At 42.5% G+C, this 15,689-nt stretch overlaps 1 protein-coding gene across 5 annotated transcripts in view; it reads left to right on the forward strand.

Annotated features, from left to right (window-relative positions):
• Window positions 1-7,211: 7,211 nt before the first annotated feature.
• Window positions 7,212-15,689, forward strand: part of LOC142891163 (PTB domain-containing engulfment adapter protein 1) — a 50,399-nt gene continuing 41,921 nt past the window's right edge. For 2 of the 5 annotated variants that reach the window (XM_076030582.1, XM_076030587.1), the window contains exon 1: window positions 7,212-7,307. The gene's annotated coding sequence lies outside the window, so the exon portion shown is untranslated. The remainder of the gene's footprint in view (window positions 7,308-15,689) is intronic. The other 3 variants (XM_076030585.1, XM_076030583.1, XM_076030586.1) reach the window with 2 other exon arrangements.

A 15,689-nucleotide genomic window follows, 5' to 3' on the forward strand; every position in this document is an offset into this window, starting at 1 on the left:
CTGGTCCTCCGCTGTCTTCATTTTACATCGCAGCCACAAAGGAAAATGCTAAAAACGACGCCATTAGCTGCTGGTTAGAGGGATCATACAAATACTATATGCGTAAAATATTAACTACTGGTAGAACTGTAGACACTCAGACGTTATAGGTTGCGGTATGTTCTTAGAGTTGTGAAATACTTGTGAGATTTCGAAGAAGAAATAGCGACATCAAGTGGTTACGTTTTAGATTGCAGTGTCCTTCGCTCTCCCTCCCCCTCCTGAGCTCGCCAGTGAACTACGGTGGCCTGCGCGCCCAAACCTGGATATCTTGTCCACCTTCTTTTGTTTTTGAGAATGCCAGTGATGGCAGTGTTCACCCTGAATTCGAAATGCACTGGAAGGCAGCTGGATTGTCCACACCAGGGTTCCTTAGAAATATGGCGGTGCAAGATGGCAGCTAGCAGAGAGCAAGACCCTTGATATATGTATATTCTTATGTATACATTAATGAGAGCCGTTTTAAGGGTAGGAAAGCAAAAAAAAAAATTGTATTTTGCATTTGTAATATTTATGGGCAGTATATTAAGCTTTTACCAATATAAAAATCATACATTAAGCCAAATTTTACACACTGGACCTTTAAGAATGTAGTTTTCACACCATTAAATTTAAAAAGAATTTGGCGCGTCGTCATTCCTCACTGAAATTGTCCAATTGTCTCCTCCTGCACTGAATTCCACAACCGACACCCCCCCGCCCCCCCCCCGCTCCCCTTGAAGATGAATATTAAATTAGATGCAGTGACCGTACATCTACCATGTTACCGTCCTCTTGCTCAGCTGCACCCTCAGTTCTGGCACGTACGCTGTCGCCACGTACCACGCGCTGGTTCCAGATAGAGATCCCATCTCCAAGTCTCCGATAAGGACGTGTCAAGAATTCTCGGCGTCAACAGGCGGGCCGTTTCTTATCTGCATCACTTATCCGAATAAAGATTGTGATGTGAAGGTGCTGCTGTAAATGGGACCGAAAGAAACTCCAGCAGAATGTCAACAATCCAGTGACATGGAGAAGAGCTGCTGCAGTCAGCCTTGAGTGTTACACTCTGCTGGGGGTGTATTTGTTTCGAAAAAAAAACGAGGATTTTTTTTTTCTGAGGTAGAAATGTCGATTGTACATACTGCGCGTGAAACGGGCTCGGCACACGCGCTCATAAAATATAAAAGGCTCTTAACGTTTTTGGTTTTAGCGGGATTGAGGAGGTGTGCTGTTGTCTTTCATCAATTATACAAACCACCCCACATTTTCCTGTGCTCGTCTGCCAGCGGTCCGCGTCTTAATTCTGCTCCACTTGCACGGGATCAGGCTCGCGGTTCAGCCTGGCTCGCGCTGAAGATAACACGGGATATCAGTTAGTGTTCAAACTGGGTCAGGTTGTATATTAAAGCTGCATTAAAGCTCCGTTTGCTTCTGAAGTGCAACAGAGGAGACGCAGAGTTCTCTGTATTACTAGTGTGTGTGTGCGTGTGTGCGTGCGTGTGTGTGTGTATTCCCCTCGTCTAAGACTCGGCTGATGTCATGAGCATCGGAACTGTTTGCACCTTCTCCGCTTCGTCAGCATTTCAATAGATTTATTCAAACCCTGTTCTATTCATTAGATGTCCAATTCAATTTTTTTTTGTTTACCCCTCCCATGTCCAACGAAAGTCAAGATTGTCTCCCTCTCAGCTTGAAACTCAGATGATGAGATTGTTGAAATATATATTAGTCCGACCTACTGAGGCACAATTTTGAACGTTTGTTATTCCCCTTAGGCGCTTCCTCACGGCACACAAGCGAGGAAGCAAGGGAAAAGGTTCCCTCTAATCACAAATAGTAGTTCGGGAAACTGAGTTTCAACCCCAGCACTGATCTAATAGCATGTGCCAGTCGCCATAGTGTTTCCAATGCCTGTGAGTGCCCTCTGTCATCATCTGTGTACATGGATGCGTGACCGCATAGCGCGTCTCCAGGGCTTACTGAACATGCTATATGCAGATGTCGGAGCCCATATTGTGCACGCGAGCATTCTGTACAATCAGTTCACGACTCACGGGATAAACGTCACAGTGCGTTTGGTGACCTCGCAGCATCTATTTAGTGAAAACTGAAAATACAGCCAATTTGGACCACTAGTTCTGTACGGCTTGAATGTGTTAAAGTGTGAAGCGTTAATATCAAGTTTTTACATTTTACATTGCAGCGCTCTTTATGTTATGTCCCCTTCGGCACTCCGTTCCCTCCCTCTCCCGAGCTTGACAGTGAACTACAGTGGTCTGCGACCGCAAACCCTGAACACCTCATCCACGCTCTTCTTCGTTGGCTTATTTGAGGATGCAAGCATTCACCCTGAATAAGAACCTACCACAGTTGGATTGTCCACATCAGGCTTCCTTAAAAATATGGCAGTGCAAGATGGCAGCTAACTGGGAGCAAAACCCTTGATCTTTGTATATTCTTATTTGCATATAAGAATATACGTACCCATACATCTATGTACTTATGGGTATGTTACGTTTTGTTTTTTTTACGAATATAAAAATAATAAATTAAGCCAAATTTTACACACTGGACCTTTAAGTCTATAATCAGTTTATTTAGCTAGTTTCTTGTCATAAACATGAGCAAACAGGACATCTTGAATGACAACACATGCTATAATGAGTGGAGCTTTTTTTATTTTTTTCTCATTGTGGCTATTGTGATTGTTGTTGTTGTTGTTGTTCTTATTATTATTATTATTATTATTATTATTATTATTATTATTATTATCTTTCTTTGTTTTGTTTTGTTTTGTTTTGTTTTGTTAAGCACTGTGGGTTGCACATGTTGTGTATGAGCAGTGCTATATAAATAAAGTTTATTATTACGATTATAATTTGACTCACTCACCCCCGTTGAGCTGCTCTTGACCGGAGCACAAACAGACAGACAGACTAACGTCGCTAACTGAAAGCGAACAACAGAACCTGAGCTGTTGAGCTAAAGCACCACTTTTAACACTCCATAGGGTGATGTAACCAATATTGGTTTTTCCCTCCATGAGATTGTTGCAGCGAGCCGGTGGAAAGTGGCGTCTGAGCTTTAAATTGGAAACATGTTCATTAGGTTTTAATCTCCTCTCTGGCCACACTCAATGCTATACATTTCACGGTGATGCTATTAAAAGCATGCAGTCATAATTAAGCGCCCCTTCTCATTTTATGCTGAGTGAGCGCTAATGTACCATTAGGGGTGATCTATTTAAAAATGAAAGACAGGAAACCCATGGAACCACAAAATGTCTGTTTACTTTTGATTCCTCCGTTCTTTTCCTCACCAAATTCTCACACTCAGCTTCTTTTCCATCCTCAGCAGTCGGCGGAGGTCAGGACTCTGCAGGTTTTTAAGTGGGCAGCCAACAGCAGCCGAACACAAAAGCCAACATCTGCTGAATGCAGCCGTACGCTGCTATCCGGACCCCCCACACACAGGATTGCAATAATGTTTGCAGGCAGTAGAGGTGCTATCTGTTAGTCCCCCGTTTCTTATCTCCCACCTTCAGCGAGTTACTAGTCGAGTCTGTGCGGCTGCCCACAGGAGGGTGTTTTAGTGAGGAAAAACTCTCTTTCGGTATCACAGAAAGCAAAAAAAAAAAAAAAAAATCCACTTTTAATTTAGTTTTTCATTAAAGTTGATTTTTTTTTTTTTGTTCGGAGCTGAGGGGGGTATAACTTGGTTACAACGAAATCACTGTCACCTTTCTCACATCCACGGCTCTCATTCACAGCGATCTGAGATGCACTTCGTTTAATGGATAATTATCACCCACGCACAACTCCTTGGGTAAAGCGATATCAGAAGTCGGGAGGGGTGAGGGAGGAATAGGCCACGCTAATCTATGTGGAATCTAATTTAAAGTCGGAGTAAAATAAATTCTCAGTTAAAAACGTCAATGCTAATGCCGTCTCAGCAGAATTCACCAGGACCGCACAGGAAAAGCTGAAACTGTTTGCTTTTGCATTTCAGGGAGAAACCCTTTGTCCCCAGGTTTTTTTCCTTTTAGAAACAATTCTTAAAAGTTATGCCCATTAAAGGTGCATTTTCTGTCTGTTTTATGCACCCCAAAAAAAAATACTCTCTTCTGATGCTTTTCCAAAACTTTCACTATTTCTGACGTTCGTTCATAAATAGAATAAGTACCTGTTTGCTAAAAATGGACAGCTAGCTTGAGTAGCGTGATGAATCCCACGATGTCTGAAAGCAATAGCAAGCGCTGTGACGTCTCGCACAGGTTCCCCTTTGCAAATAACAGCGAGCGCCGCGCACTGGACCCAACAGCGCAGACCTGTTTGTGTGTCTGTCTCAGTTGATTTGTGCTCAGCGTGTACAAGTGAGATTCCACTGCATGCGCCTAAGAGGGGAAGGAGGGGCACGGTGATGTCATGCAAACCCCCCCCAACCGCGAGTAGACAGGGAACACGCTTTGCTCAGCTGTTGGGTGTGAATCATTAATATTCGAATATTCCGAGACTCTGGAGTTTTGCTTTTCATGAAGCTGTTTGCCACAAAAAAAAAAATCTTGAATTATTTAATGTTGCAAGTTAAGAATCTGGTGTTGACGAACACAATATTAGTGTTTTGTTTTGTTTGTTGTTTTTGTTGCCACATTTGGCCTTATATTGGCCATATATAATATCACAGGTGGAGTCCAATCTTTCCTTCAATCTTTTGATATAATAACACTGCTGTCCTTTTCTCTGTTTCGTCTTGTGCGGCCGTAGTCGTCACCCTGGTTTGTATCCCCCCCCCCCCCCGGGAGCTCTGTGTTGGGTTTATGTTTTAGGGTCTTTAAATTCCCCTGAGTCCCTTTTAATATTGGATAGGATAAGTAAACCGGATGTGATGGCCTGTCTCTTTGACTTTGTTCTGGGGTGGATTTGGCGCGGCGCTCTCAGAGGAAGCAGAGAAAGACTCATTCAGCAGAAATCCCACTTTCACAGCGAGCAGCCTCACCATCGCCATTGCCTCCTTACCTGGGGTTCAAGAGCTTTATTGCCACCACTTCCTTATTAGCATTTTGGGGGATTGACTTTCTATAATGAGGGGAAAATAATGAATTATTATTAGCTAAATGTCACTGTGAGGTTACCACAGTTCTATTTATTTATTTTACCACCATTACCCACATCCCTCCTGAATGCAACACCATAAATAGAGACAACTCATCATGCAATAGTTACAGCAGGTTTGGTTAGCTTAACTGTTATTCACATAGCATGTATCTGCATAATTCTAGCTTTTTCACATATTCTCAGTGTACATTGTCCCGGCTACTTTTGTTGTCATGATTCGCCACGGTGTTGCTGTAAAACCACAATTATGGGAGCCAAACATATAACCTGTGGGGGAGATTAGAAACGACAGTGGTTTGTGTATCCGCGCTGTTGCATTAATCAGGATTAAACGTAGCGCGCGATGCCAGACAGGCACTAAAACACGTCAAAACCGGGGGAGAAAATCCATGACACGTTTTTTCCTCAGCAGGAGTCAGATTTGGGAAATTTCATCATGAAAAAAATGTATTCATGCTCCGATGAAAATTGAAAATGACATTAAAATGAGGAAGGGATTTTCTATACCTATCCTATCTAGCTAGCTAGCTAGCTAACTATGTGTGTACCAGTCGAAGCCAGACAGTTGCTCTCTGCTGTGGACTGGAGTGTGCTTGTGCCATTTTGAAGTTTAAGTACAATTTATAGCACCATAATCATTAAGTCTACAGTGTAGTAAAAACATTTTGCCCTTTAAATCTTTCCGCGGAAGTCAGTCTGCCTCTGTCCTCAGGCTCTAATTATGAAGTGGAACTGTGGCAGAAGACTCAGTCCCTAATTAATCAACTGAGAACAACTTTTTCAAATCACACAGAATATATGCCATAATATAATAATAGCCCGGGCCTGGCATGTGAGGTCAATTGAACACTCTAAATTGTCCGTAGATGTATAATAATATAATGTATATATAATTTGTAATATGTAATATAATATAATATAATGATCTCCTTACCTGTTCAGACCAATAGTAATGACTTCCACATATATGTGTGTGTGTGAGTGTGTGTGTGTGTGTGTGTGTGTATGTATATGTATGTGTATATATATACACACACACACATATATTAGTGTTTTGGCTTGGATACATAACTGAAATATTAGCCTGCAGTGAGAAGGAAGACCTCCTTTTACAACAGGAAGTACAAACTTTCAAACTTCAACAAAAATCTTTGTGCATAATTATAGACAGAGGATAACGAGTCAGGGGGTTTAAATTATCAGGACAACAACTTGATTCTCCCAAACACAGCTTGGTTGATGTTTTTGGGAATAACTGACTTCTTTGTGGCCTTCACCTTCATCAAGTTAAAGTCCCAGTGATTGTCACATCCCTGGGACGATGCAAAGTTTGCCCTCTGCATTTGACCCATCATCCCCTGAGGGAGCGGTGGGCAGCAGCAGTGCGGCGCACGGGAGTCATTGGTTGGTCTAATCCCCCCCCAAGTCCAACCCTGAATACTGAGTGGCAAGCAGGGAGGCAAAGGGTACCATTGTCTTTGGTATGACCCGGCCGGCCCAGGATCGAACCCCCAACCTCCCGGTCGGACTCTCTACCACTAGGCCACTAAGATGGATAGTGTGACTTGCAACTATGTACTATATGCTGTAGATCTAATGATAATATGAATGTTGTGCTTTTTAAATCCTGAACAAAAGGCCTGTATCACCAAGGTACAATGTAATTTTTTTTTTTTAACACCTTTGATTGCCAGATTCTAAAACTGCCACCATCTACAAAACTGCTGACAGGGTAGACCTGAGTGATGTCCTACTGGCTTAAACCTTTTTAAAATCACCACTTCTTCTTGTCAGTCTGGGGTTCACAAGTATTTATCACATTTATCATAGCTACTGCAAAGCCTAGAAACAGCAACAACAACAACAACAACAACAACAACAACAACAACAACAACAAAAAAGCAGCATATCAGCTCGCACTCCATCACCTGCTTAATTCCAACTAAACGCTTGACATCAAATGCCGCTTTCAAATGGATGAATGGCGCTGTAGATTGCAATCAGCGCTTAATGTAATTGCTACATAGCTTGTCTCTAATAGGATGAAAGTTAAGTGCCTCTTATGTCTCTTCCTGCTCGCAGAAGATGCAGCGGCGCTAATGAGCTCCCAGCAGCCTGTAGATGAGTGAGACGCAACAAAGGAAGCTGAAGATAAACTGTCCACAGGTAACGGTAAGTCTCTGTGTCTCGCACCGCACCATTTTCATGCAATAAGAACAGCCAGATCTCGTCACGAACCTTCTAATGCTCCCGTCCCCGCTTATGTTTCTGATCCATGTCTCATGGCAGATAGACACAGTTCTGGCACCAGATCAGACTGGGCCGAGGCCTGTTTCCCGTGTCATATGACACAGACAGGTGCGGCGTGACATTTTGATGCCATCGAGCTTTTACATTCTGACAAGATGTACTTATGGTGCCAGTGACATTTCACTGAAATTCATGCAGCACGGATGAATATCACAGCATAAAGTCGAGCCTGCTGTCCCAGAGCCCTCAGTCAGGGGTTCTCACACCCCGTGAATCCTCACTGAAGTGAGGCAAATGTCAAAGATAATATAGAGCAGTTGAAAGGAGTTGGTCACCACAGGGGGAGGCTGAGACGCAAGCCATGGTTCAGTGAGAGCTCTCTGTCTTTCGTATTGTGCTCTACCACATGGCTTGTGCATTAAATAGCATCATAATATTAGGCTGCTGTTATTAAAATTTATATGAATACATGTTTGGCGACACGGTGGCGCAGTGGTTAGCGCTGCCGCCTCACAGCAAGAAGGTCGTAGGTTCAATTCTTGGGGCCCGGGCCTGGGACCTCTCTGTGTGGAGTTTGCATGTTCTCCCTGTGTCTGCGTGGGTTATCTCCGGGTTCTCCGGCTTCCTCCCACACTCCAAAAACATGCATGTGAGGTCAATTGAACGCTCTAAATTGTCCGTAGGTGTGCATGTGAGTGTGAACGGTTGTTTGTCTCTATGTGGCCCTGCGATGAACTGGCGACTTGTCCAGGGTGTCACCCTGCCTTCAGCCCTAAGACAGCTGGGATAGGCTCCAGCAGACCCCTGTGACCCTGAGCTCAGGACTAAGCTGGTATGGAAAATGAATGAATGAATGAATTTTAATATTAATATAATTAAATTAAAACATATACTAGTTAATATAGGTCATGGTAATTCATGATAGTGAGAACCATCCATTTAAACAGATAAATCTGAACAGTATTTTGACTTCAGTGTATGTGACTCTACTGCAGCTTCAACACACTGAAACAGGTGGAACAGAACAAAACCTAATGCAATGACTAAATCATGACTGGCCGTAAATATTGGGCCAAATCTCATTTTACGGATGCGGATAATTTGTTTCTGAATCAAACTGACAGAAATGAAATTTCGGGACAACTGTTTAGCCTGTTCAATGACACATTTCTTCTATTATATCTATTATCTGTTATCCAAATAATAGATAATAGATAACATTATCTTCTATCATATTTTGTTTGACCTTTATGCGAGAAAGGACAATTAAGGTGGGACTGATTCTCATTTCCATTGATGACCTGGCTCCGACCTGTCAGGAACAAATAGGCTTCAATGACCAGAGCAGTGCAACATGCAAAAGACAACATGGGTGAACACACCCTATGTATATATATATATATATATAATTTTAATGCTGGGCTGTTAACAGCGTTACAGCGAGACTCTTATCGCGCGAGAAAAACATTCTCGCCGTTAATCTATTCTCAAAGTTGGGGTCTGGGAGCTGGGTCTACATAGTGTGGCGATTCGATGGAGGAACCATTCGTTGCGCAGATCTCACATTTACGTCACCTCTTATTTTGTAGCCTGAACTTGTTGGAACGCACCCCAACATGGCGGTAGCGGGGGGGCTAACTCAAACAGAGTCCACATTGACTCACGGTTCGGACCGACACGAACAAAACATGATGTGCAACACCGAAGGAACATTAAACACGCACTAACACACTCAAAGACACTCACACACTTGCAGTTCAACAACAGCAATTAACAGAACTCGCCAAAATAATTCCCTCATAATCCTTTGCGGAGCGTCCAGCTCCCCATGGCCGCCACAATAGTGAGCAAGCAAGTGTTAATTTCCCTGAGGGAGTCATCCCAAAGGGATCAATAAAGTCTCTATCTATCTATCTATCTATCTATCTATGAATATTTTAGCGCGGATGCTTTTTTTTTTCTTTGCTTTTTTTATGCCTGGCCCAGTCTGAGTTACGCTGGGGGGGGGGGGGGGGGGGGGGCGTAAATAATGTGCTGGTCATGGTATTGTTGCACCCTCTGTTGGTCATTCCAGGTAGTTCATTAAAAGAACTTTGTCCACATAAGACAGACCTGTGTGTCAAATTGCCTGATGGTTACATGTCGCCCCAGCCAACTTGCCTACTGTGCATGTTTATTTTGAATAATAAACAGAAACCCGTCCTCAAGGACTTACTTCTGGTCATTATTTATGTTGCACACACATATTTTGAATGCCGTCGGCAGACTTCAAATGAGTCATTTTAATCGCGATTAACTCCCGGATTGGAGTGTGATTAATCGCGATTAAAAAAAAGTAATCGATGCCCAGCATGAGTATATATACTTATTCATTTCTGTCTAAATTTGTGTATCTGCAATACTCACACAAGTCTGCCTGAAGAAAAATATAAAATCCACACGTGAGTGTGACTGTGTTTTGTTTGGTGGCAATTCTGTCACCATAAATCAACAACAAAAATAAGTTGTTGTATTACAATGGCCATCATGAATTTTGGCACCTATGGGGGTTCATTTTTTTATGTTAACAAATTTTTCATGAGGCTTAGCCTGGTGAATTTTTGAGGATGTTTAGGGGGTTAAAAACATAGGCGTTAGAAGAATAAGAAGATAGAAACATGACAAATCCAATAGAGTCTTGCTCTAAGCCAGACTGGGTCTATTCCAGAACCAGTCGGCACTTTGGGCTTTGCCCCTAATAAAATACATGTGGCAAGATTCAGTGCCATAATTTGTACAGTGGATAATTTGTCCCTTCCATATGATGAATCCCATTAGCTTTCATATTTCTCCCTCAGACAGTGCAAGAAAAACTTATGGTTCAAGTTTTCAATGGATGAATTAATTGCCATCTAAAAAGAAATCCTTATGGCTTATTGTATTTGATTTTCAAGTATTAATTGTTAATTCACATCCACATTTATTCCAGCTTTTTAAGCGCATTTCATTTTTTAATGCAGTTCATTTTTGAATGATGCTCATCGATATAATAGCTCGATTAATGACATGAGACTTCCTCAAGAACTGTGGAATGTGAAAAAAGAGGAAATTAACTACAGAATAGAAATATATATATATATATATATATATGATTATAAACATACATGTGTGTGTGTGTGTGTGTGTGTGTGTGTGTGTGTGTGTGTGTACACATACATACATATATATATGTGTATTCAAGATCAGCCAAAGTATGTAATACATCTGAAATATATGCACATGCAATTAAAATACTTTTTTTTTTTAATTTAAAAATTAAAATTAAAAATACATACAACAAGTTCATACACGAGGCAGCGTCCAAACAAAACACCGAGCAGGAAATTTGGGTACTCTGAGTTTATTTTGTCTGGCTTTATGACAGTTTGCAACCATACCTTTTTACGCTTGCATGTGTTTACATGTATCCAGAGAGGCACTGTTGCTGAAAATCATGATCAAAGCTATTTTCCCCTCCTGGCTGGACTTCACACTGATGCTGATGTCTCTGTAGCGGCACCTTGCTGACCATTTCAAAAAGGTACCGTTAGTGCAGTGGCAGTCTTTCATCATCTAAGTCTCAGCGGATGTTTGGGTCTTTTATTGAGCTCTGTCAGCCTGTAATACACCTCATGCATAATTGAGTGCCAGTAAGAGTAAACATGGCCTAAAAAGTCCTCTTTATATGTAGTTTGAAAATGGGAAGTGGCCGCCTCTCCGCCGTAGTCAAGTGTCCACGAGCAGCGTCTGGCAGTAAAGGATGTACCCGTCCACACGACTTTGCCCGTATTGAATGCTTTACCAAGTGAACGTGTTATCTCGCAGAAACAGGGTTATAGATCGGAAGAAATGATTGGGGAAGAATTGGGTCATAAATTGGCCGTTGAAATTCCTCAAAGATTTATGAGAGTGTCACTTCAGTTTATAGCTGCATTTTCTTCCTCGTGAAACTTATCTGAGGTCCCGAGGCACTGGCATATATTATGGGCAACTGTTCCGTATCATGCAGTTGGGTTTTCTCTCTTTTTTGAAGCATGTTCAATTTTTTTTTTTTTTTTTTTTTTTTAACAGTTATGTGTTTTCTACAGGGATTTTAAAAAGGTTATTCCAAAATAGGTGCCGGACGGAAGGAAGAGTTTTGTATCTGTGCAATTTTAAAACCAATAGACCAAGACGACTATTATTTTTATGAGGAAGCAGGTATTGAAAATGAATGGATGGATAGGTGAAGTCTAAATCCAGAATAATTTATAATTAGCTCCTCGGCCCCAAAGTTTTATCGCTTTGGAAATCTGAAATGAAATCTGGTGCTTTACATTTTCAATCCACCACTGATGTGATTTAGTCTGCATTTGTGTCTGTCGTGATGATGTGTAAAATGATTTGAGCAGAGCTTAGTTGAGATAACATTTTATTCAAAGGTCAGAGATTAGTGTTTAGTGTAATGACAAAAATGATCCTTGAGTCATGATGCCACATGACGTTCAGCTGCTCCATGCTATGCTATGAGCACAAACAAAATCGTAGATATACTTTTAATTGGGAAGTTGTTTTTTGGATCAGCTGTAGCACAGTGGGACCTAATGGATATACTTTCAAATTAAAAGCCAAGCCGCTCCTTGACTTGTTTTCCCCCCTTCATTTTCATGATTGAAATTGTTATCTTAATTGGTTTTGGTGGCAGATCCTCTGGAGGCTCCAATACCAAAGACACGCCTTTCTTTTCATAGTTAAAGCATTGTAAGACAATTTTAACATGTTTTTTAGGCTTAAAAACATAAATTGTGTTTTTGAATATTACAATTGTTTGCCTCATGTTAATAAGATTTGGCAATTGTTAAATTTAGTTGTACTCTGATAACAATGTGTGTGTGTGTGTGTGTGTGTGTGTGTGTGTGTGTGTGTGTTTTAGTGGGTTAATAGAGAATTCCAACAAATTTCTCTTCTATGAAAGACATCACTATTTTAGACAGGCAAATACATTAATAACAAGAACTAAAACGTTTGTTTCGCAGAAGGTTTTAAGAGAGGGGGGAGTCAATACTGAAATGAATTGAGGGAGACACTTTGTTGAATGAGGGGCAGCAGGACATATACTCTATACTTTATATACACCGCTGGGTAGGAAATGGGATAAGAAGCATGGTAGAGGTTCACCAACGGGAGTCTGAACCAATTGTATTAACTGATGAACTAGAGTGGAAGGCAAGAAAGGTGAGGTAAACAGAAATCCAAATGGGAGGTGACCAGCGTGAAGCTGCAGATGTGATGCTTGTGACGTGTGCCTCCAGTGATAATGTACTGTCAAAGATATAAGCGAGGGCAGTGCAGGGTTCACCTGGATGAAGGGCAAACACTGTTTGCTTTGAATCCACTCCAGCCAAATCCCACAACCTAGCGCTCCCCATCAACATCCCCAAAGACAATCAAAGTTATACTGTTGACATAAGGGGGAAAAGAATGACAAGACAGGTTTGGTACTTCAGTATGATCAAGCCAGTGTGACCAACAGAGGCTCATTTGTGTAGGGAGGTGGTGTGTTGGATGCTTTCTGAAGCTGCACAGAGATGAAAGAGGTTGAAGCTCAGACCTCTGCTGTCATAAATAGATTGGACTCTGCTGCTGTGGGCTCACCACCCAGAGAGGGAGCCACAGGGGTTGGTCGGCAGTTGAGGTCAAGGGCCTCGACAACCTGGGGCTCGTAAACAACATCTAGCTATAGGTACACGAAATGTCACCTGGCTAGGGGGAAGGAGCTTGAGCTTGTGAGGGAGGTTGAGAGGTACCCACTAGATATAGTCAGGCTTGCCTGCATGTACAGTTTGGGCTCTGGACCCTTGCTCCTCGAGAGAGGCTGGACTCTCTTTTTTTCTGACATTTCCAGTGGTGGCGGGCTGATGCGGGTTTGCTTATTGCCCCACAGCTCAGTTGCCATGCGTTGAAGTTCAGCCTGGTGAGTGAGAGGGTCGCATCCCTGCGCCTTCGGGTTGGGGACAAGTCTCTCACTGTGATTTTGGCCTTTGGGCCAAATAGCAGTGCAGAGTGCTCTATGGTTTTTCAGCGGGGAACTCTATTGTTCTGCTGGGAGACTTCAACGCCCACGTGGACAACAACAGTGGGACCTGGAAGGGTATGATTGGGAGGAACGGCCACCCCAATCTGAACCCGAATGAACCCTGGTGCCACTTGGACACTTGGTCCATGTGTCTTGGACACTCGGGTGAAGAGAGGGGCTGAGCTGCCAACTGAACATTAATTGACTTTGGGAATGCCTGGTCGAGCCCGTCGTCAGTGGAGTTTCCAGCTTTCACCTCCAGCAGAGCTTCTCCCAGATTCCGGGTGAGATTGGAGACATTGAGTTCAAATTGACAATGTTCCCCAACTCGCAAGTGGACATCGGAAGTAAGGGATTTCATCAAACTAAAAATAGAATCCTATTGAGCCTTGTCGGCTCGTGGAACTCCTGAGGCAGCTGATGGGTACCGGCAAGCCAAGCGTGCTGCAGCAAGCTGTCATAGATCGATACGTTCTACGTTTTCACTTTTGGTCATGAGCGTTGGGTAATGACCGAAAGAAGATTGTATATACAAGTGGCCAAAATAAGTTTGCTCCATAGGGTAGCTGGGTGCACCCTCGAGGATAGAGTAAGGAACTCAGTTACCTGGGAGAAGCTTGGACCAGAGCCGCTGCTCCTCCACATTGAGCGAAGCCAATGGATGCCTCCCTTGGACAGGTGTTCCAGGCATGTCCCTCTGAAAGGAGGCCGAGAAGAAGACCCAGGACACGCTGGAGGGACTACATCTCTTGGCTGGCCTGGGATGCCAAGAGCTCATCCAGTGGGATCCCACTGGATTAGCTGGAGGAGATGACTGGGCCGAAGGATGTCTGGGCCTCTCTGCTGAGACCGTTGCCCCCGCAACCTAACTCCAGATAAGCAACGGAAAATAGATGGATGGATGGATTATTCTAAGTGGGAATTTCTCATTAAAGTATACGTGATTTGCATTGCATTACAGTGAACGTCAGCTTTCTCCCTGAAGTTTTTCACTACTGTTAGGCAGAAAACAAAAGACACTAATGAATACATTGCTAATGGAGGCTATCACAATGCATCTTTTTCTAAAACAGTTATGATATTCATAATATCGGCATTAGCTTTTAAATGGATATTTGGGGCAAGTCGTTTAGTTTCCCTCCTTGCATTTACATTTCACATGGCCACCCCCCAAAAAAAATCTACTTTTGTTCTTTAATGTCAAGAAGACTTTAACGAATCAGATCAGTTGAATCACAAAAACCAAAGGAGGGTAAGATAATTTGTTCTTACCGGTAAAACGCTGGAGCGCGCAGCTTGACCTTTCGAGCTGTCGACATGGAAGAAATGGGCTCGCTTTGTCCAGGCACCAGGAACCCGAGCAGTGTACAGGTTCCCGCCTGTAACCTGCACTTCACGATATCACTCACTGTGTCTGCTTTAATTAGCTTGGTGGTGGAGCTTGGGAAAGCAGTTCATGACCACACCGAGTTTCCTTTGTTGTGGAGATTCTAAGCTTGTGATGTGTCCCCCTCAGTGTTGTCTTTAGGTTGTGTTCTGTCGCTCTGCTCCATTCCTTCAACTCACCATTGTATCTCTGAAACCAGCAGTGTTGTGTAGGGACTTTTACACTCTGGGGGAAACACAGTCACTGCCAGACACACTGAATGGAAATTAATGCAAATAGCAAAAGACATGATGTGAAAAACAGAGGGGCTGTCATCTAAGCAACAATTTAGACCCCCTTAAACCCTGTTGCAAACTCGGTGAGAAAAGGTTGAATACCTAATTTTTATTATTATTTATTATTGTATTTTGACTTCAGTTAACTGTTTATATCTGATTCTAATTGCATGTAATGTGTATAATTTCAGTATTGTAATTGTTTTTTTGGTGATGACAGCAGACTGCACTGCCGGTGTGTTTCTATGAAGCTACCTAGGGGAATGTGGATGATTTCTGTAACATATTTAAAGTGTGGACACGGCACCTGATCATTTAATGACAAGTTGGGCGAACCAGAGATTTCCCTTCCAGGCATTTTATACTTGTCATTTTTGATGTCACACTGCAGTCATGCGAACAGGCTTAAGGGGACCTACTCATTACCATCAAATACATGGGTGACGTGCATTGATTGGTTTGTTGATGGACGTAGGCACATGTTTTGTAACTTTCTTGTTTGCTGCAGTTTCCTTATTTCCAGGTAGCATTTCTCTCCCCTCTCATTGTGTCCCGTCTTTCTGTTGTTA

The sequence above is a fragment of the Nelusetta ayraudi genome, unplaced genomic scaffold, assembly GCF_046127955.1.
Source record: "Nelusetta ayraudi isolate G7.1 ecotype Tasmania unplaced genomic scaffold, CSIRO-AGI_Nayr_v1 ptg000028l, whole genome shotgun sequence".
NCBI lineage: Eukaryota > Metazoa > Chordata > Actinopteri > Tetraodontiformes > Monacanthidae > Nelusetta > Nelusetta ayraudi.